This window comes from Ceratotherium simum, chromosome 33, assembly GCF_057802395.1.
Source record: "Ceratotherium simum simum isolate JZ-2026a chromosome 33, ASM5780239v1, whole genome shotgun sequence".
In the NCBI taxonomy this organism is placed as follows: Eukaryota; Metazoa; Chordata; class Mammalia; order Perissodactyla; family Rhinocerotidae; genus Ceratotherium; species Ceratotherium simum.
The window spans coordinates 6,308,319-6,332,422 of NC_141932.1; the positions used below are offsets into that span (position 1 = coordinate 6,308,319).

Here is a 24,104-nt window from a genome sequence, read left to right on the forward strand (position 1 = left end):
AAACCAGACAGTGCAGTCACACCAGAAATACACACACACACAGTGAGACAATGGGCCATTTAACACTTCTCTGCTTTCCTGTATCAGCTCTCCTGTAGAGCTTGGACCCAACAAATTTCCTCCCAACTCCCAGTCAAAAATAGACACAAAGGTAAACCATGTATCATTTCTATCCTCTGTTAATCTGTTTATGTCTCATTAAGGGGTGTGTGAGTTTCATATGAGAAATCCACATAAATCATTTACAATACTGGTTGACATATCAGTATTGGAGTAATTGGATTTCAACTATCGTTCTTTCTTTCTTTTTGTTCATTTACTATGTAGGAGGAAATATGACCTTCATAAAAATTTCTTATCATCAGTCCTTTGCTCTATATTCCATTTTTCTTTAAAATAGAATCTAATGTCCTCACATGGTGGACAGCACCCTGCATTACCAACCACCACCTTCCCCCCTCTTCTTCCCTTTCAGACATTCTCATGTCTCTAGGGTTCTCAAGAATGTCATTTCATCTCTGGAGAGTTCTCACAGGTGTCCCAACCCATAGGTCTCGCCCTCCTCAAACAGCTGTTCCCTCAACCATTGACCAGCCATGGTCTCCAGTTGTTCTCATATTTCTCCATATTTCTCCTTCGTAAATAAATTAAGTGCAATATTAGCCTTTGAATGTCCATATTCTGTTAATCTGTACTCTCACAATATGCAAATGCATTTACTTGGATCACTAATGTATTTCTGGTATCTGGCACCAATACTTTGTACATAGAATGTGCTCAATAATATTTGTTTATGGACTGACCAAAGGCAGAAAGCAAATTCCACTCGTGGAGGCGCTGGGGAAATAAGTAGTGTGTCCCCTTTAGAGCCAGCCTGTCAGAGGCTGGCTCAGGACAGGAACCTGGGCCCCTACCCTCCCTGAGCGGGATTCAGCCCAGGCAGAAAGAGTGCTGGGAACGAGATCGGACCTCAGCTCCGGGCTGAGATGTCTCCAGTGGACGTGGAGCCCTCCTGAGCCCCTGCCCTGGAGAAAAGCAGAGCCAGGCCCAGAGAAGGGCGGTCCCCTGCCTGTGAGTCCACAACTGTGGGAACCTGAATGGGTGGCAGCAGCCCATGACTTACCACATCCTGTGCTTCGCTCTGTCCCTCGGGCCCCGTGGTCTCCTCCATCTGCCCAGCGTGAGCGCTCAGAGCAGGCACCATGGTTTCCGTCCTCTCTGCTCTTCTCTGCCTTGGTCAGTTGTGGAGAGTGGGAAGGGGACAGCAGCAGGGGATGGGGAGGCTCCACACCCCCTTGTTCATGGGGAACCTCAGGGCTCAGGCAGCTTGAGTGGACGGGGACCCTGACGTGATGACAATCGGCTCAGACATCCAGGTGCAGCTCTCTCACAGGGACTCTCTTCCAGGGCTGAATCTGGGCCCGAGGACCCAAGTGCAGATGGGTGAGTCCTCCCCAGGCTGCCATGACCCCACCTCTTACTTCAGCCCCTGAGCCCTCAGGAGTGAGCTCAGTGATTCTGGGATGATGGGGATAAAACCAAGAGGGGCTGTGGGCTGAGCTGCAGAATGAGGTGGGGGTAAGGTATTGGGAGCCAGCCTCTGATTTCCTTCCAGGGACCCTCCCCAAACCCACCATCTGGGCCGAGCCAGGCTCTGTGGTCCCCTGGGGGAGGCCTGTGACCAGCTCGTGTCAGGGGACCCTGGAGGCCCAAGAAGACTGTCTGGATAAAGAGGGAAGCCCAGAGTACTAGGGCAGAGACAACCCACTGGGGCCTGAGGACAAGGCCAGGTTCTCCATCCCACATACGAGAGACATCCACGCAGGGAGATACCGCTGTTACTATCGAAGATCCACCTATTGGTCAGAGCGCAGTGACCCCCTGAATCTGGTGGTGACCGATGAGAGGACACTCAGGGGTCCCAGCATCAGGTCTGCCCTCAAGAAGGGGCTCTGCTCTCAGGGGTGTGTCTCGTCTCACAGCCCAGCCCTGGGGGATATGAGGGAGGTGTAAGCCCCATTTAACACGCTGCCCCCTCCTCTCCTAGGATTCTACAACAAAACCACACTCTCAGCCCTGCTGAGCCCTGTGGTGACCTCAGGAGGGAATGTGACCCTCCCTTGTGGCTCATGGCTGGGATTCGGCAGGTTCATTCTGACTAAGGAAGGAGAACACAAGCTCTCCTGGACCCTGGAGTCACAGCGACACCTCAACGGACATTTTCAGGCCCTGTTCTCTGTGGGCTCCTGACCCCCAGCCAAAGATGGACATTCAGATGCTACGGCTGTTACGGGAACAAACCCCAGGAGTGGTCAGACCCCAGTGACTCCCTCAAGATCTTCGTCTCTGGTGAGGAAGTCCCATCCTTGCTTCATATATATTTTGAGGAACCAGACAGGTTATTGGGGAGTTTGCTCTCAGGGAAGGCCCAGGGAGAGGATGGGGTGAGGGGAGCAGGGGCTTCCTGGGCCAGAGACACAGAGGGTGAGAGACAGTGAGACCTGGGGTCCAGGATGGAGAAGGAGGATTATGGGAGGAATCAGCCCATGCAATCCACTGGTGATTTTTCTCCCAGGTGTGTCTGGGAAGCCCTCCCTCCTGACCCAGCACAGCCACATTGTGGCCTATGGACAGAACCTGACCCTCCAGTGTCGCTCTGATGTCGGCTATGACAAATTCGCTCTCTCCAAAGAGGGGGGACGTGACCTCCCCGAGGGCCTTCCCCAGCAGCCCCAGCCTCAGGTCTCTCAGGTCAACTTCCCCCTGGGCCCTGTAAGACCCTCCCATGGGGGTCGGTACAGATGCTATGGTGGACACAACCTCTCCTCCAAGTGGTCAGCACCCAGTGACCCCCTGGACATCCTGGTGGCAGATGAGGAGCTGGGGGTCAGTCAGTGACCTAAACACCACATAGGCCCAGCAGGGGGATCCCCAGGTGGTGATGCTGGGACAAGGGGTTGGGGTCCCCAGGGAGGGAGAGAGAAAGCGGATGGGTGGGGAGAGACTCAGAGAAAACAAGACAGACAGAGAGGAGGGTCCTCAGTGTGAGGCCTGGGGACTCTCAGTTCAGAACAAGGTGGGCAGCAGCCCCTCACCCACCCCTCCTCTCTCTAGGACAGCTCCCTGACACAGCCTCCCTCTCGGTGCAGCCAGGCCCCGCGGTGGCATCAGGAGAGAATGTGACCTGCTGTGCCAGTCATGGAGCATGAAGGACACTTTCCTTCTTTCCAAGGAGGGGGCAGCTGATCCTCCCCTGCGTCTTAAATCAAAGTACGGAGCTCAGGAGAACCAGGTCCAATTCTCCATGAGTCCTGTGACCTCAGCCCACAGGGGGACCTACAGGTGCGACAGCTCACACAGCACCTCCCCCTACCTGTTGTCACACCCTAGTGACCCCCTGGAGCTCGTGGTCTCAGGTGAGGGCCCCTGACCCTGTCCTTTCTGAGTCAGTCAGCTCAGGGCTCTGTCCTCAGGAAATCTGAGACAGGAATAAACTAGAGTGAGGCTCCAGAGTGGAAGATTTGCCCCTCAGAGCCCCTCCCACCCCTGCCCACACCTTCTGTCACACTGGAGTCTGGAAGATGCAGTTGAGGGTCTTGCGGGGCCACAGGGCAGATGTAGGAGAAGGTTTGAGTGAGGTGGGGACTTCAGGGTCAGCCAAGCCCCTCACCCACAGGTCTCGTCTCAACACCTGGTGAGTCACTGAAGCCCATTTTCTCACAGGGAGCACAGACCACCCAGGGCAGGTCTGAGAGTCTCTCAGAGGATCTAATGCCCCTCAGATACCCAGGGACAGGCTCGTCTCCCGTGGGAGCTGGGAGTTGGGCAGAGATGCCAGGGAGACCTCGGGGCTCCGGGTCTCTGAGGCTGGGTGGACTTAGGGTGAGGTGGTCATGGCAGAGGGAGATGTTGGGGCCCTGCCTTGGGGAGGGGCAGCCGAGTGGAAGTGGGGAGAAGCAGCCCCCCTCACCTCCAGTCCTGATCCCCCGGGAGCCTCTGAGGATCGACTCCCCCCTACAGAGTCAGGTGTGTGGAGGGGTAATTGAGGGTCTCTGTTGGGGCGTGGTGGATGAGTTCTTGGAGGGCGGGGACTGAGTTATGTCATTGGGAGACCCTGACTTGGACTCACCTTCCCCATCTGGGCCTCAGTTTCTCCAAGTGTAAAGCAGAGAATCATGGCACAGAGCTTAGATTTCCTTTCAGTTCTGACTATGGCTCTGACCTCCTGGGAGAGGAGGCCTCACAGGGAAGGCCCCCAGGATGTGATTTTATGGGATCCTGTCCCCTCTGCAGCAGCGATGGTGACATTGTACCGGGGAGGGAGGGGCAGGACAAGGGTCAATGGGGTTCAGACCCTTTCCCTGCAGCTCAGGGCACTCAGCTAGAATGTTAAGATCAAAAAGGCAGTCAGACCCCCGGGTTCAGTTCCCAGTTTGGATGCTTCCAGGCTGGGCATCCTGGGGCGCACGATTTACCTCTCTGAGCCTCATTTTCCTTGTCTGTGCAATGGGTAGGTGGGCGGTGGTTATCTCACATTGCAGGATTGTTGTGAGGGTTACAGGAGACGAGTGCATAGGCCCCAACACATGCCTGGCACACAGTAGGTGCTCAATTAAATAGCATCATTGGATCATTCATGACGTCTCTTGTGCCAAAGGTCTCAAATGGTACCTGAGCGCTGTGATCAGGGTCTCCGTGGCCTTCATCCTGCTTCTCTCCCTCCTTTTCCTCCGACAGCTGCACCAGAGCAAATGCAGGACTTCAGGTGAGTAGGGAACGGCGTGATGGGGGTGATATTACGTGCAGGGAACTAGCAAGTTGTGCTAAGAGCACCACAAACGTGAGGAGGGTCCAGGTTTGACGAAATGTCCAGAATTTAGCAATCTGAATATCTAGCCAGAGCTTCCTGTTGATATTCACAGAGCTATCTCCTTCTTGTTTTCAGGTTTCAGCTCCTCTGTCACCTCCCCAAAACTTTCCATTGTTGCCTCAAGGTAAACCTGTCCTTTCCTCCACTGACTCTCTCTTGTGTCACTGTTGCATTTCCTTCCTTATACTTAATTATGTTGTTTCTTAACTTCAAGTCTGTCCCCTCTGTCTTCTGGTGACTGTGAGCTCCATGGGGCAGGAACATTCTTTTTTCCTTTGCCATGTCTGGCCCTTACTAAGCTTTACAATGAGTGTTTGTTCACTAAGCAAATGAATCAGTGCCCTGTGATCCCCAGCTCTGCATTCATTTACTTCATCACTCAGCCCTACAGTTGACACCTGCTCATCCAGGGGCTGCTATGTGCCTGGATCTATTTTGGTGTTAGAGGTATTACAATCTCTGTTCTCAGTGACCCCACTTTCCCGCCTGGGAGACAAGGATGACATAGACACAGACACATGTACACAGAATCAGACACTGCCAAGTGCTGTGAATGAATAATAAAGTAAGTAAGGGATGGAGTGTGTTGGTGAGAGCAGGATGGTTCAACAGAACAGTCAAGACAGGATTCTCTGAGAAGGTAACACTTGACCAGAGACTTAACTGTAGTGTGGAGAAAATGGTATATAAATATTGAACAGAACAGCATTCTTGATGGAGGGAACAGTGGGTGTAAAGGCTCAGAGGTGAGAACATGCTTCCTTTGTTCCAGAAAGAGCATGATGTCCAGTGTGGATGGAGATGGAAGGACAGGAGGAAAAGTGTTGGCCATGAGAGTGGAGAGCTTGGTGGGGACTTGATCATGCAGGTCCCTAAGGCTGTGACAGAGCTGGTGAGAGCCCCTGGAAGGCTCTATTCAGAAAGTGATATGATCAGATTGAGAGTTTACAGTGGACACTCTGGTTTTGATGTGGGAAATGTAATGATGTATGCAAGAGTGGAATCAACCTGCCCTCACTGTGTCTCTCCAGCAGACCCCTGACGATGACAATCCCCAGGGTGTGACATATCCCCAAAGGAACCACTCAAGACTCAGACAGGGCGTATCTACCCCTCCTTCCCCCCTGTCAGTGGTATTGCTGGACGTGAAGAACAGAGAAGCGGAAGAGGAGAGACAGATGGACAGTCAGGTGGGTGCCGTCCTCTCCTGGCCCCAGGCTTCCCCCACCCCAACCACATACCTTCTCCCACTCTCTCCCTGCTCCAGGCTGCTGCATCTGAAGCCCCCCAGGATGTGACCTACGCCCACCTGAACCGATTGAAGCTCAGACAGAAGACCACACCTCCTCCCTCCAAATCAGGGGACCCCCCAGCTGAGCCCAGTGTGCATGCTGCTCTGGCCATCCACCATCTCAGGAAGGACCCAAATCTCACACTCCAGGGACTGGAACTTCAGGGACCTCACAAGGGACAGGAGCTGCCCCCACGGACACTCAACTAATGACCCCCAGCCAGCCTGGCGACCTGACACGGACCGCCAGGGGCTTCTGGCACATTTGGAAAAGACCTGATTCTGCAAAGATAATTAATACTAGCATATTTGGCATATTTATCAGATTATTTCTAAACAAGCGATAGATTAAAGAAGATCACAAAGTGAGAAGATGTTTTGAGCTGTAAGAAAACATAAAAATTACACCTCAAATTGATGAAGTACAAGAAAAACTATACTCATAGAAGAACTGAGAGCCTTAAATACAAGTATTAAATCAGAAAAGAGTCTGAAAAATCAATAATATTAACTTCTGTCACTAAAAGTGATACAAAGAAGAGCAAATTAATTCATGAGAAAGGCAGAAAGAAAGGAACAGCAATTTAAGAACCAATAGGAAATTGGAGAAAAATTGTAAAAAAAAAAAAATAAATCCACAAGATGTGTCCTTAAAAAGTCTAATTAAATTTATGAAACCCTAGAAACAGTGATCAAGAAAACGACAACATCCATGAAAAATAGAAAAGGGAACATTTTCCAACTTACTTGCTGAGTACAAAATAATGACATTTAGACCCAGACATTACCACATATTATATGATAGAAAATTGACAGGATAAGATATCATGAGAATTTAGAAAGAGAAAATCTGGACTAAAGAGGAGGATGTAAAACCCACTGACATATAAAAGGGATAATACACCATGAAAAATTTCAGCTTATTTCAGGAATTGAATGTTGGTTTAATAATTTTTAAAAATCAATCAATGCATTTAACAGAATAGAAGGGGAAATATGTTCATCTGAATACATGCAGAAAAAAATATTTGGAAAGGGCCAATGGGTGTTCATACTTTTTAAACGGAATTATTTTCCATTTGTCTTTTAAAGGAATTTATAAAGAACCTAAAAAAACATCATACTCACAATGGAAAAATTGACCTACTGGTCGTTGCAATTACGAAGGAAATGAAGACATTTACCGTCACCAGTTCTATTAACCATTGTGCTTGAGGGCCTAACAAGTGCCTCCAATCTAAATAAAGATGATGATGATTGATTATAATAATAAAAATAAAAGTTATAAGCATTGAGAAGAATTTTATAAATGAAACATTATTCTCAGATGGCTAAATCGTGTACATAGAAAAAACACAGTAAACTATTAGATTAAAAACAGTAAATTTATCAATGTCACTGGATGGAAAAGCAAAACATACAATCCAAGTCATTTCTTTGTACCAGCAAAAGCAAGTAGAAATGAAACAACAAACAAACCAACAGATAAACTACTTTTTAGGTTGTCTAACCCAAAAAATCTTGAGATGGGGATTCAAGGAAAAGCAGTTTATTTAGGGAATGATTCTGGGATGAGGAGAGAGGGCTTGTGCAAAAGTAGGGAGATGGGAGAAGAGAGAGAAGGAAGCCAAAAGAGGTGTGATATCAGCAAATTGCAAAGGAGGTGATTCCAGCAAAATCTCTCAGGTGAACTCTGAAAACAGGTCACTCCTCAGAGCCACCCCCAAGGGTGAAAGGGAGTTAGATTATACGTCTTCACCCATCAGCCTGGAGTTGTAAACTGACCCCAGTGGGACATGGATCCCCAGGTATTTCTGGTTCTCCATATGTGTAGAAACAGTGGGTCCTGGCGGCCTGGGGGCAGCGCTCCATCAGGAGATGCAGGCACTGGCTGTGGGGAGTGAAGGAACACTAGGAGGTGCTGTTCACTAAATGGGAAAGGGTTTCCATCAAACACGGGCAGAGCAGTTTCAACATCTGCTACAACCTCCCCCCTTGTACCACTTAGAACATTTCGTGACTCTCATTCAGTTTACTGTGCGCATTTTTGAGGATGGTGGCTGTTCACAATTTGTACGGAAAAAGGCACACAAGATAAGAGTTACAAGAAAAGGCTACACAACTCTCCTGCTGCAACTGGTTTCATGGCCCTCATTATATTTATCATATCCCCCCCTGTATTAGTTACTCACTGCTGCTAGAACACACCCACAAACTTGCTGGCTTAAAACAACTCACATTTCTACTTACAGTTCTACAGGCAGAAGTCTGAAATCAAGTTGCCAGCAGGACCACACTCCCTCAGGGGACTCAGGATGAGAATCTGTTCCCTTGTCTTTTCCAGCACCTAGAGTTGCATTGCTTGCATTCATTGGCTCATGGCACCTTCCTCAATCTCCAATGTCTGCAGGGTAGCATCTTCAAATGTCTCTGTGTGTCCCTTGCCTCATCACTCTCTCTTCTTATGTGTAGCCAAATTTCCCTCTACCCCTTTCTTATAAGGACACTTGTGATGACACATTGGGAAAACTTGAAAATCCTGAATAATCTCTCCTTCTCAAGATCCTTAACTTCATCACTTCTGCAAAGTCCCCTTTGCAATAAAAGGTAATATTCACAGGTCCCAGGGATTAGAATCTGGATATCTATGGGGCCACTATCAGCCCAGCACATCACTCTCACAGCTTTTACGGATTTCCCTCATCCTCAGCAACACTTGCCTTGGCCTGATTGATTGGCCTGGTTGACCAACCCATGCTTTCATTACTAAGGGGTATTACCCCCTATTTTGCTGTTATTGTTTATTTGTTTAACCATGTTTATGTCAGGCTGCATTTGTTTTAATTCACCATTTATGATTAATCTTGACATTTGAGCACCAAGAGACACGCTCTCTGTGATTTCCAGTTACCTCCTCCCTGACACATTAGGTAATGACAGGATCACCTGATGAAGATGAGGGCCACTTACCATCTCCTTTCTATGGCTGCCATCTAACCAGCACAAGGAGCTGGAAATGATCAGGAGGCATCTATAGGTTCAAGCTCATTGTAATCCTTATTGTTTCCCATGGTTGAAGTGTCCCTTCTGAGAAACAGAACAACTAGACCAAGGAAACCTACAGTTGTGAGATAGGAAGCACGTAATTCCCAAGTGTGTCGCTGCAAGCAATGGTGAAAGGAGTCACTCTTAACTAAACCCTGGCTTCTCAGAACTATAGATGTTACCTATTGTGGACACAACAGCATATAATTGCCACAATTGGATGTAGAAATACCCAAAGCACTTCCCCACAAAGAATAGTGCTCCACCCCCTGCAGGGTATCATCTCCATTCTGGCATCTTGCCTGCACCACTAAGAGGCCATTGCAAATTGTATCACGTTGGCATGTCTTAGGTAATCACGTATATAGTAAGACTGGCAAATTCCTTGGCAGTATAAACTTTTGCCCATCTTCTTTGCTATAAATTGCCTACTCCAGTATGAGGCAATGGACCCAGAGATTGTGATTTTGGATGAGGCCATGCCAACAATAAAGACAAACATATACCTAGATCATGTGTCAATCTTGATCAACATAAACCACTGCCCAACCATGGAATGGGTCTTATGTCATCAACTTTCAATCAGTGGCTAGCTTGTCTCCTTCAGGGTTGTCACAATACAAAGGACTTTGAATCACTCTGCTGTTGCTAGTTTGGATCTTCAATAGCAGCAGATGGTAAGACATCCTTGGTGAGAAGACATTCATGCTGTTAGGCTCCACGCATAGACTGTATCTACCACCACGACTACTCAATAATGAGCCTCTTGTACAACTATTAGGTTGTACCCAAAAACATAATCTGACTGATATAAACAGATAAATGTAATAGATCAACAATTTTTTGTACATCATTTGCTATTTCTAAGCCCCAAATAAGCATTGTATCCATCCACTTTGAGCTTATGTGTGCCTTTAAAGCTGAAGTGAGTCTCTTCTAAGAAGAATATAGTTGTTTTCCTTTTTTAATCTATGCAGACATTCCATGCCTTTTGATTAGAGAATTCAGTCTGTTTACTTTTAGAGTAATTATTGATATATAATGATTTACTATTGCAATCTCATGAATTGATTTCTGGCATTGTTGTATTTTCATGCAAGTGGAAAATAACAGAAAGCAGGGGTAGCCATACTTATATCAGACATAATAGAATTTAAGTCAAAATAGGAATGAGAGACAAGGTCATTATATAATGATAAAGAGGTCAACTCGTCAAAAGATGCAACAGTTGTAAATATATATGCATGCAACTTCATAGCACCTAAATATATTTAGCAAATACTAACACAACTGAAGGGAGAAATAGACAACAATTCAATAACTGCCAGGAACTTCAATACCCTGCTTCCAGAAATGGACAGATCATCCATACAGAAAATCAACATGGGAACATTGGATTTGAACCACACTTTAGAACACGTGGACCTAATACACATGTACAGAATACTCCTTTCAACAGCAGCAGGCTACACATTTTTCTCAAGCACACAAGGAACATTCTCCAGGATAGATCATAAGATGGGACACAAAACAAGTCTTAGCAAATTTAAGAAGACTGGTATCATACCAAGTATCTTTTCCAATCACAACGGTATGAAACTAGAACTCAGCAATAAGGGGAAAATTTACAATCAGGTGGAAACTAAGCAACACCCTCCTGAAAAACCAGTGGGACAAAGAAGAAATCAAAAGGGAAATACAAAAGCATGTCTAAACAAATGAAAATGGACACACAACACTCCAAAACTTATGGGGTGCTGCAAAAGCAATACTGAGGGGGAAGTTTATAGCAATAAACGCATATATTAAGAAAATAGAAGTATCTCATATGAACAACCTAAATTCACGCCTCAAGAAACTGGGAAAAAAGGAAGAAATTATGTCCAAGGTTAGAGAAAGGATGGAAATAACAAAGATCAGAGCATAAATAAATGAAATAGACACCAGAAAAACAATAGAAAAGATCAACAACACTATAGGTTGATTTTTGGAAAAGATAAAGAAAATCGTCAAACCTACAGAGAGACTAACTAACACAAAAGAGAGAACACACCAATAAACAAAATCAGAAATAAAAGAGGAGATCTTACCACTGATACTCCAGAAATACATAGGATCATAAGAGGTTACTATGAACAATTATATGCCAAAAAATTGGGTGACTTAGAAGAAATGGATAAATTCCTAGAAACATACAATCTACCAAGATTGAATCAGGAAGAAATAGAAAATCTGAACAGACCAAAACAAAAAAGAATATTGAATCAGTCATCAAAAATCTCCCAACACAGACCGATGTCGGAGAGCGTACTGCCTATGTTTTCTTCTAGAAGTTTCATAGTTTCAGGTCTTACATTCAAGTCTTTAACCCATTTTGAGTTAATTTTTGTGTATGGTGTAAGGTAAGGGTCTACTTTCATTTTTTTGCACGTGGCTATCCAGTTTTCCCAACACCATTTGTTGAAGAGACTTTCTTTTCTCCGCTGTATGTTCTTGGCTCCTTTGTCAAAGATTAGCTGTCCATAGATGTGTGGGTTTATTTCTGGGCTTTCGATTCTATTCCATTGATCTGTGTATCTGTTTTTGTGCCAGTACCATGCTGTAAAGATACATGCACCCCTGTGTTCATTGCAGTGTTATTCACGATAGCCAAGACTTGGAAGCAACCTAAGTGCCCATCAAGGGACAAATGGATAAAGAAGCTGTGGTATATATACACAATGGAATACTCCTCAGCCACAAGAAACGATGAAATCCAGCCATTTGTGACAACATGGATGGACACTGAGGGTATTATGCAAAGTGAAATAAGTCAGAGGGAGAAGGTCAAATACTGTATGATTTCCTTCATTAAGTAGTAGATAATAACAACAATAAACAAACACATAGAGACAGAGATTGGATTGGTGGTTACCAGAGGGGAAGGGGGGTGGGAGGAGGGAGAAAGGGATAATTTGGCACATGTGTGTGGTGATGGGTTGTAATTGGTATTTGAGTGGTGAACATGATGTAATCTATGCCAAAATAGAAGTATAACGATGTACACCTGAAATTTATACAATGTTCTAAACCAGTGTTACTGCAATAAACAAAAATTAAAAAAAAAAATTCCCAACACAGAAAAGCTCAGGACCAGATGGCTTCACTGGTGAATTCTACCAAACATTTAAAGAAGAATTCATGCTAATCCTTCTAACACTCTTCCAAAATATTGAAGAGGATGAAACATTCCCAAATTCATTTCATGTGTACTCTGATACCAAAGCCAGATAAGGACACTACAAGAAAAGAAAATTACAGACCAATATCCCTGATGAATATAGGTGAAAAAAATTCTCAACAAGTATTAGCGAAATGAATTCAAGAACACATTAAAAGGATTATATATCATGATCAAGTGAGGTTGGAATACAAGGATGATTCAACATATGCAAATCAATAATTGTGATACACCTCATTAATAAAAATAAAGATATAAATTACGATCATCTTAATAGATGCAGAAAAAAGTATTTGACAAAATGCAACATGCTTTCATGCTAAAAACTCTCAACAAATTGGGTATAGAATGAACATGTGTCAACGAAATAAAGGCCATATAGGACAATCTCACAGCAAACATTGCATTCAACAGTGAAAAGCTGAACTTTTTTCTTCTAACATCAGGAACAAGCCATGGATGCTCACTCTCACAACTTCGACTCAACATAGTACTGGAGATCCTAGTCAGAGCAATCAGGCAAGAGAAAGAAATAAAAGTCATCCAAATAAGAAAAGAAGAAGTAAAATTGTCTCTGTTTGCAGATGATATAGTCCTATATATCGAAAATACTAAAGACTCCACCAAAAAATTGTTAGAACTAATAAACAAATTCAGTCAAGTTTCAGGATACCTAATCATCATACAGAAATCACTTCCATTTCTATATACTAACATGAAATATCTGAAAAAGAAATAAAACAATCCCATTTATAATAGCATCAAAAACAGTAAAATTGTTAGGAATTAATTTAAGCAAGGAGGTGAAAGGTCTGAAAACTATAAGATTTAGATGAAAGAAATTGAAGAAGCACAAATAAATGGAAAAGTATCCCATATTCATGGATTGGAAGAATTAATCTTGTTAAAATGTCCAAACTGTGCAATGCGAACAGATTTAATGCAATTCCTATCAAAATTCCAACAACATTTATCACCAAACTTAAAAAGCAATTCTAAAATTCATACGAAACCAAAAAACGCCCTGAATAGCCAAAGCAATCTTGAAAAGAAACAGAGCTGGAGGCATCACGCTGCCTGGTTTCAAAACATACTCCAGAGCTACAGTAGTTAAAACAGGATGGTAGTGGCCAAAAAAACAAAAACAAAAACAAACACAAAAAAGCAGACATATAGACCAATGGTACATAAATGAACGCCGAGAATTAAGCCCACAATTACACGGTCAACAAATATTTGACAAGGGAGCCAAGACTACACAATAGGGAAATGACAGTCTCTTTAACGAATGATGTTGAAAAAAGTGGCTATCCACATGCAACAGGATAAAATTGGACCCCTATTTTACCTCCATCACATCGTATAATGACCATTACTTTTTTGCTGTGACAATATTTAAGATTTACTCTCTTAACGACTTTCAAGTGTATTATACATTATTGTCAATTACAATCACAATGCTGTGCATTAGATCCCCAGAAATTATTCATCTGCTAACTGGAAGTTTGAGGCAACTGTAGTTTGTTCATTTTTCTGGCTGTACTATATTTTACAAATATACCAAAATTTACTTTAACCAACACGTTTTCAAAAAACCTTCAGTAGGTTTTCAATGTGTTGCTATTATAAATATTGCTACTACAAACATCTTTGTAATGTTTTCTTGTCTGTGTATGTAAGTTTTTCTAGGTTTATACATGAGAAGGAACTGCTGGGCAGCATAAACACATTTGAAAATGAACAGATAATGACACATTTCTCACTTCATTTACTGTCTTCATTTATATAAAGAAAAACACTGTGGAGTAATCCTGTTTCTCCCAGACTCTCACTAACACTTGTTATTGTCGGAATTTCAAAAGTATTTTGCCAACCTCACATCCAAGAAATTAAATTCATAATTTAAATTTTTCCCCCAAAGAAATCTCCAGGCCTAAATGGTTTTACTTGCCAATGATAGAAAATATGTAAAACCAATAACAATACCAGTTCTACAAAATCTGTTCTAGAAACTAGATGAGAAGTAAATGTTTTGTATTTATAACTCCAGAAAAACTCTAACACTAAGGCTAAATGAAGACAGAACAAAAAGACAAACAAAATAAATAACTGCAGGCCAGTATCCCTCATGAACAGAGACACAAACTTCTTCAACAAAATTTCAGCAAATCAGGGGCCAACAAGGCGGCGTAGCAGTTAAGTTCACTCGCTCCACTTTGGCGGCCCAGGGTTCTCAGGTTCAGATCCCGGGCACGGACCAATGCACCGCTTGTCAAGCCATGCTGTGGCAGCATCCCATATAAAGTAGAGGAAGATGGGAACAGATGTTAGCTCAGGGCCAGTCTTCCTCAGCAAAAAGAGGAGGATTGGCAATGAGTGTTACCTGAGGGCTAATCTTCCTCACATACACACACACACACACACACACACACACACACACACACACACACAAAATCAGCAAATCAAATTCAACAATGTATTTTTAAAATACAACACCACACCCAGTGGAGCTTATCCCACAAATGCGAGGCTGGTTTGATCTTCAAAAAATCAAACAAACATATTGATAGTGTAAAGAAGAAAAATCACATCATATCAATAGATATAGAAATTTTGCATTTGGTAAAATTCAACATTCATTCATGATTAAAAACACAACACAAAACTCTAGGCACATTAGAAAATGAAGGGAATGTCCTCAGTCTGATAAAGGACATCTACAAAAGCCTACAGTTAACATCATATTTAATGGTGAGAGGCTGCATGTAAGTGGAAAATATGGAGAAGGTAACTGGAGACAATGACCTGAAGCTCGGGAAAGGAGCCTTGTCTGGGGAATGCACTCGCCCTTGAAAGGCACTTTTCTTCCAGCATAGAGCCGTGTTCCCTGTGGTCAGGAGAGGGCACATAAGAGACAGAGTAGAATCTGTCCTTGGACTAAGACCCTGTTCAGAATGAGACTCATTCTAGGGCTTCTTCTTGAACAGGGGTATAGCTCACACAAATGAGTGCCCTGCCCTCAGGAAAAGCCACATAAGTCCAGGAGAGACTGTGCAGCCCATTGGGCCAGCAGAGGTTTTTAAAGACCCTTCATTAGGGCAGAGTCCTCACATCCTGTTTTCCCCCGAGATTCTTTGCTGGTTAAATGTATCTCCCACATAAACCGTTAGCTCCCATGGCTCTGCTGTCTCATAGCACGTGAGAATTCAAGGTGATACATTTGGGGGGAAAAAGCACTGGACTGGAGTTTGAACCATCTAGTTCTATCTAAGAGTATCCCATGTTGGCATGTTGAATGTGGACAAATCACATTTCCTTTCTTAGGCACAGTTTCTGCCTCTGTTAAAGAAAAAAAAAAGTAAATATTATCCCACAAAGTAGTTGTGAGGCTCACATGAGATGAGACATGGGTTACAGAACACGAAAGATAATTACTATTATTGAGTATTTGCATCTCTTGGGACAGTAGGCACAGAAGGCAAAGCTCAGCGGGATCAAGGAGCCTCAATGTACATCTATGCCTTAAATGTGGGTCCTCAAAGGGTTACACTTTCCCTGGAAGGTCAATTAGAAATAAATATGCCCCAACTGAGAGTGGAGGGAGGACACTGGGGCCCTGAAACTGACAGTTTGGAAATTCATCAGGAAAATCCTGCTGGGGATATGTGGAGGACGAAGACCAAAAATTTATAGCCAGAAGAAATCAAGGATGAAAAAATCTCTCTGGAGAAGGAAAAGCCAGAGAGGGTAAAAAAAACATTAGAGGACCCTTTAATCTAGGATTGAAACTTGTTTTTCACTGGAGAATCCACAGGGAGGAGAACGAGGAGCCAGTTTCAGAAGTCAAAACACAAGCCAGAGTCAGGCAGCCAGTGTTCCAGCGGCCCCAGGATGAGGGCAGTGCAGAGAGGCAGAGGGAAGCCAGGCAGGACCAGAGCAAGGAGAAGGAAGAGTTTCCACACGTGTTGCCTTCAGAGGCAGAAGTGTCCTTGAGGAGGAAAGAGGGCAGAAAACTACCTGAGAGAGAGACCCTTTACCCATAAGGACTGCGGAAGAGCCTTTGGAGAGAGCTCCCATCTTATTCTCCACCAGGTAACTCATGCCTGGAAGAAACCTCGGCTAGCTCCTTGGGGTAGTGGTCAATGTTTCAATGTTAATGGAGCAGAGTTTAACACTCATGTTCATGTATGGGCCTTCACCCAGGCCAGCATCTCATAGATACTAGAAGGTGGGTGAGAGTTCATGGACTATTCACTGCTGGAAATCCAGATCCACACAATCACTTTTGCTTGTATTGTTCCTTCATTCTCTTGTGTTCATTTTGTAGGGGTCTCCAATCAGATTTTGAGTTCAAATAGAGATGCAAATTCCAATCTTGAAATTTCACAGGAATCTCAGGAACTCTTCATTTCTACAACGCCGATTAAATTTTAATTCATTAGGAAATACTGTGTGTCAAGAATTCTTAACCTGCCAATCTTTCAAGATCCCACATGCCTTGAAGATTTGTGATTTGTCAAATGTAGAGCTTTAGTGAGCTACGAGGTGGGGAGCTTAGAAGGTCGCTCTGAGCAGTACTGAATTTAGAATGTCCTATCATCTTTCAGATCCTAGTGACCTTTGGAAATGACTCAAGCAGAGGAGGATGCATAAGATGGCAGAATCTTGAATCAAAGGGATTTTGACAGATCAGAACTGTGGACTGAAGTTCACAAGATGAAATATAAAATCATGTCCATTAGGTTAAGGAGTCTGAGTCTCTCAGATTCCATATCCTTGAACATCAGTCATGTCTAAAGCATCAGCCTTCTCTATTGTCTCCAGTCGCCAACAAGCTAAGGGCTGAGGTCATGGCTTAGAGCCCATACTCCACCATCTGGGCTGAGCCAGCCTCTGTGATCCCCTAGGGGAGGCCCATGACCTTCTGGTGCCAGGGGATACTGGAGGCCCAGGAGTACTGTCTGTATAGAGAGGGGAGCCCAGAGCTCTTGGGCCAACAGAACTCACTGGAGTGCATAAAAAAGGCCAAGTTCTCCATCCCTGAGAGAGCAATATGCAGGGAGATATCACTGTTACTATCTCATCCACACTGGCTGCTCAGAGCACAGTGATCTCCTGGAGCTGGTGGTGACAGATGAGAGGACACTCAGGGGTCCCAGCCTCAGACTCTGCCTTCAGGAAGAGGGTCTGCTTTCAGGGGTGTTTCCCCTCTCACAGCTAAGCCCTTAGGGATACGAGGGAGATGTGAGCCCCATTCAACACGCTGCCTCCTCCTCTCCTAGGAGTCTACAGCAAACCCCTCCCTTAGCCCTGCTGAGCCTGTGGTGACCTCATGAGGGAACATGACCCTCCAGTGTGGCTCATGGCTGGGATTTGGCAGGTTTATTCTGACCAAGGAAGAACACAAGCCCTCCTGGACCCTGGAATCACAGCGACTCCCCAGTGGGAAGTTCCAGGCCCTGTTTCCTGTGGGCCCCATGATCCCCAGCCACAGGTGGACGTTTGGATGCCATGGCTATGACTAGAATAACCTTCAGGTGTGGTCACACCGCAGCCACTCCCTGGGGCTCATAGTCTCAGGTGAGGGACCCCCTGACCCTGTCCTTTCTGAGTCAGTTGGCTCAGGGCTCTGTCCTTGGGAAATCTGAGACAGGAATAAATGAAGGGGTACAGGGGGACGCTCCACAGCAGAGGAATTAGGAGCCCCTGACTCCGACCCCCCTTCCGTGGACCCTGGATCCTCCACTGTTGAGTAATTGGGACTTGCAGTTGTAGAGGAATAAGATTATGGATTCTTGCATCTGAGACTGAGCAGAGGATGCACAGCACTCATTGTGTTGGGAAACCTAATTCTTAGTTCCCGAGGCTCAGCCAGACTGTTCCAGAGTGACTCAGAAGCAGGTTCTGAGTTCAAAGCACAGAGGGAGACTGAGTAAATCCAATGAGGAGACAAGAGGGAACCTGATGATAAGAGAGAAAGGGTCCATTAAGGGACCGTGTAGAACTTCTGATGTGGGAAAGTGGAGCCTACGAGAGCACAGAACCCAAAGAAAGGCTCCTGTTTCCCCCAAATCCTCACTCACCCCCTCATTTTATGATCCTCAGAAGCAGCTGATGCCATCAGCCCGTCACAAAACAAGTCAGACTCCAGAAGTGGTGAGCAGGAGAAATTCTCAGTTATGGGGCTGGCGCAGAGGGTAATGTCCGGTCAAGGGGAGGCAGGTGTCCCAGGTGTCCAGGGATCGTGGGGTGATTTTGCTCTTCCCTTACCTTTATGTCCACAATCCTTAGCCTCTCATCCCGAAGATTACACCGTGGAGAATCTCATCTGGATGGGCGTGGCTGCCTTCATCCTGGTGCTCCTTGGCATTGTGCTATTTCAGGTTTGGCACAGCCAGAGAAGGACCCAAGATCCAGCCAGGAGGTAAACGCAAGCGAGTACAATGCATTTTCAGAGCAGTAGAACCCCCTTGGAAATGCTTCTTATGTGCCAAGGAAATTCTAGAAGAAAATCTGCAGCATATGCTGGTTGAATTGTCTGCTGAGAATCTCAAGGGAGTAAACACGGTTTGGATGCAGGAAAATATCTGGGGTGACCCTGTGGGCAATTCTGCCTCTATTAAACTGTGGTGCTTTCTCTCTCTACCATTGTTGGATCTCCTTGACTGTCCCCCATATTTTCTCACTCCTGTGACATGGGGTACATCCCATACCTTTATACACCTTCATGTCCTGGTCCACTGTCTTCTAACACATTTTTCTTTTTTTTTTCTTTTTGAGGAAGATTGGCCCTGAGCTAACATCTGTTGCTAGTCTTCCTCCTTTTTTCCCTTTTTCTCTCCAAAGACCCAGTAGATAGTTGTATATCATAGGTGCACATCCTTCTGGTTGCTCTATGTGGGACACAGCCTCAGCGTGACCTGATGAGCGGTGAGTAGGTCCACGCCCAGGATCCGAACCAGTGAACCCTGGGCCACCAAAGCAGAGGATGCAAACTTAACTGCTACGCCAGCAGGCTGGCCCCAACACATTTTTCTTTATTTTTAATTTCCAAATTCACTGATGTGTGCTATTACCTCCATCCTTTCAGCCCAGAAACAAACTATGCTTTAAATAACTGAATAAATGAGTGAAAATCAAGTCCACTTTGGAAAAGAGACATCCAAAATCATTCTCAAAAGCTTTCTCTGGACCTTTCAAGCCCTTCTCTCCTCATCAGATGTTATCTGGTATAGTTTCTCCAGAAACACCAACAGTTTGAATGAATACACTGGTGTTTGAAGTGACAGCCTGATGATGTGCTAGTAAAACAGCTCTATGTAAAAATCGTTTTTCCAAAATCCCTGATTTGTGACATTGCCTATTCTTTAGTGTAAATACTCCCTTCATGGCCAACTTAAGATGTCAGTGTGAATGCACCGAATGCAGAGTTGGGAAGTAATGAACAGAATAGTCTTTTGCAGGTGGGTAGGAGCCAGAGGCAGCTCACCTCACCAATAGCCCCATGTGGACGTATGTTTCCTTCTATTTTAAACATCATGATAAGATCATCTTCTCTAGGGCCGGCTCTGTGGCTTGGCGGTTAAGTGCGCGCGCTCTGATGCTGGCGACCCGGGTTCGGATCCCGGGAGCGCCCCGAGGCACCACTTCTCCCTCCAACACGAGGCCGGGTCCCACGTACAGCAACTAGAAGGATGTGAACCTATGACATACAACTGTCTACTGGGGCTTTGGGGGGAAAAAACTGAATAAATAAAATCTTTAAAAAAAAAAAAAAAAAAAAAAAAAAAGATCATCTTCTCTTCAATTTTATGCCACAGTTTTAACGAAATTACGATTCCACAACCCTAGTACATCCGTTTAGAGACAAAAGAGAAAACCATGGCAACATCAATTGTGGGAGAAAACATTGAGTTTTAGTATCCCAATACATTACGGTAGGAGTACAGACTGCCTCAATCAGTTTGGGGAGTAGATAAAAATTATCAGTTAAAAGGAGGAGACACTCAGCTCTGGTCCATAACTATATTCCCTAGGGGAAAATGTGTACATATGCACAATGATACTTTTACAAGAACATTGACTCAGGTGTCATTCATTTTAGGAAGAAAACATAGAAATCAATCTGACAATGAATTAACATTTGAGGTGTATATATGCAATAGAATATTGTATAACAGTAAAAATACACAAACTGAAACTACATTCAGAATACAGATAAATTTTCAAACATGATGAGTGTAGGATTATTCCATTACATACATAACGTCCAAGTGGAGACATAACTAATTTTAACCCTGTAATAAAGGAAGGAAAAATTCCTATGTAATCCATTATCTGGTAACCTAGAAGATGATGTTGGAAGGTTCTGTAAAAGATGGAATTCACAGGGTCCTCTGCAACACTGACAAAGTTCTTCTTGACTTTCATCTGTTGACTCATAAGCCCACTTGTCGTTATTAATAAATAACACATTTCTGTTTACAACCTATGTTTATTTTATGTACAATTTATTGAGGTGGGATGGAAGTAGGGTGGAGAAAGTCATAGTTTGCACTAGGCACTGAATAAAGTGGCTCTTCGTTCAGGCAAACTACATTGCTCTTAATCTGTTGTATCAAATATGTCACATTTTGGCATTGTGTTTCTGTCAAAACATGATCGTCACCTGCCTGTCAGCCTCTCCTGAATCCAATCAGACAGTAAGCCTCTTCCTCTGTTTCTTGGTGAGAAACTGGGTCACCAGGCAAACACTTCCCCAATATCACAGAGCATGCAAATAAGAATTTGAAATGGGTTCATGTGAGTTTCTGAACACATCATGTCCCAGGAATCAAACATCTCGTCCTCGTAATTGATCATCCATGATGCCCAGACTAGTTATATTTTCTATAGTTATCTAATCTCCAATCTCCGAGGATTTATTCCACATAACACGTGTCATAGTGTATAATTCCGTATAGTTTAATTATTTGATGTCCACCGTGTCCCAAGACTAGTAGGGATTAAAGAACAAGATCCATGTGAGTTACACACGTATTTTAGTTTTCATGCTTGGTACATTGTGTGAAATATAGTCAATGTTTTTATATGAAGATTGAAAGAATGGATGAGTGAATGGATTCATTGTAAATGGAAAGACAGGAAGAAAAAGATTTATTTTTTCTCACACACACACACACGCACACACAATGCAATCTTCAGTAAATCAAGCCTCCCTCGTTACCTTCCCCTTTCATTTCTGTCAGTTTGGTCCCCCTCGCAGTTTTCTAGCCCAAGGATTCCCTGTTTTCCTCTCCATACAGCTGAGACATAACAATGAGGTAACAAATTAAAATGAGACAATCGAATACAACAGCCTAATCATAGAGGTGGGATTGGCTACGTAATTTGTGGGGCACGGTGCAAAAAGAAATGCAGGGCCCCATGTTCAAATGTCAACATAGTGACAGCAGGACATTAGCCCAGCTTAGAGCCCCATCTGATCACACAGCTCACCACCCATGGAGAAGGCTCTGCATAGAGCAATGGGCGACTTGGTTACTGCACACTGTGGAACAGACCAGCATTTTCTGAGAACATCCTGGGTGCCAGAACCTGGGATCGGTGCTACACGCACCCCATCACTGAGTCTTCACCGCATAACTACTAGGTGTGGCTCATCTCCTCTTTTGTAAAGATGATCTCAGGCTCATAAGTAATTTGCCTAAAACACACTGGATTAAGACAACCTTCTAAACTCCTTTAGGTTTGTCTCCAAGAATCTGTCCATTCCAGCTCACAGCATCCCAACTCAGGCCTACCCAAGCATCGTCCTGAGTAGCTGGCAGGACCCTCACTCCCAGCTTCACGGTCCTGGTCTACGTCTCAACCCCAGTCTCTGCTATTTCCAGGCAGGCAGTTGTGTGTAGGGGGTGCCAGGCTCTGGGGTCAGGGTGATCTTTATTCCATTCCCACATGGAAACTTACTGGAGAATTGACCTTGAAGAACAAACACAGTGACCCTAAGCCTTAGTGTCGTCTTGAAAGTAGAGATGATACTTGGGTCGTGGAGAGGTTCCAATAGAAGAAAAGCTCTAATGACAGGCCCTGAAATAATGATGACACACAAATAGTAGTTCCTTCCCTTATATCCCTTCCCTCAGGACAAGAGAAAAAAGTGGAGACCCTTGAAGAGAGGCATTTCTTCCATGGATCTCCATGCACCAAGAACTCAGACTTTCCAGCTTCCTTTCCAAAGCAATGAGCATGTGGCCATCGATGCCTGGAGAAGAGGGATGCTCTGAGCTCCAGGATAACCAGGCACATTGAGATTCCAGAACAACACAGCAGTCTCCAATCACTGCATGTGCACCATGACTGCAAGCTTTGCAAATGCCCCCAACAGAAAGTGCCCCTGAAGATGGTGATGAAAGGTCAGGAGCCTCCATATCCCACTCCCCTACTCCCTGCTTCTGTCCTCAGGATGGACACGGACCTGTGTCCCCACTTATAGCCCATCTATACTCCATCCCCATGTGGTGCTAGACCTGGGTCACAGTTCTACTGAGTCTCACAGTATCCCTATAGAAATACCTCTATAACAGTTCTTGATATCTTTCACATAATAAGGCAACATGCAGTTTTGCGAAGTTTTCAAGGTAATAAATAAGTTGATCCTCACATAAACCTCATAAAGATGTTAGTAATATCATCAACATTTAAGTATGTCATTTACTCTTATAAAATATTATTTTCATCCAATTAATCTATTTTATAAATGTTTATTTGAATCTCCAATTATGTATGTACTTAGGTTTTGTGTATTTCATGGACAGTTTTTAGAATAATGTTGTTTATGTGTGCTATACCTTCGAAGTGAATATATTGTTTTAAAAAGATTAAATAGTTTTTCCTTATAGAAATATTTTTGTCTTAATTTTAATTTTGTTGAATATTTATATAGCTATCACCTAATTTTATTAAAACAATAGCACTTCTTTTACTGATTTAAAATACTCAAAAGATTTTGTTTTAGATGAGATTCTATTGTTACATATATACCTGGTTTTTTTCTGGGAGGAATGATTTGATCCAATCCTTGAGTCAGCCAATTAATCTTTCAACGTTTTGTAAGAAATAAATAATTTCAAATTATTAGCACCATTTTATTTAAGTGTGGGTTCATTATGGGTTAAGATATCCTGCATTCACTTTCATTTTGAATTTCCAGACCACTTGGGGTTTGATCAAGATTAATTTTATTTCTTTTTGTAGTCTGTCACTCTATTTTAACTGTAATTACTTCCATGCATTCTGAGCTCTTTGAGCTTTTTTTCTTTCCCAGTAACTTTATTGAGATCATAATGGTTTATAACATTGTGTATCTTTGGGTGTACATTATCGTTTATCAATTTCTGAGTAGACTTCATCATGGTCACCACAAGTAGTCTAATTATTGTCCATCACTGCACATATACATCCCTTTACCCCTTTCACCTACCCCATCCCCCTTCCCCTCTGGTAACCCCTGATCTGTTCTCTTTATCAATGTATTTCTTGTATTCCACATATGAGTGAAATCATGTGGTTTTTGTCTTTCTCTGTATGGCTTATTTCACTTAACATCATACCCTCTAGGTCCATCCATGTTATTGCGTATGGGATGATTTTGTCTTTTTTATGGCTGAGTAGTATTC

General features: G+C 43.9%; 2 pseudogenes; both read left to right on the plus strand.

The window, feature by feature from the left end:
- Positions 1-1,202: 1,202 nt before the first annotated feature.
- LOC101387410 (leukocyte immunoglobulin-like receptor subfamily A member 6) lies at positions 1,203-18,854 on the plus strand (annotated as a pseudogene).
- On the plus strand, positions 11,502-18,074 carry LOC147912729 (leukocyte immunoglobulin-like receptor subfamily A member 5 pseudogene; annotated as a pseudogene).
- Positions 18,855-24,104: the final 5,250 nt, after the last annotated feature.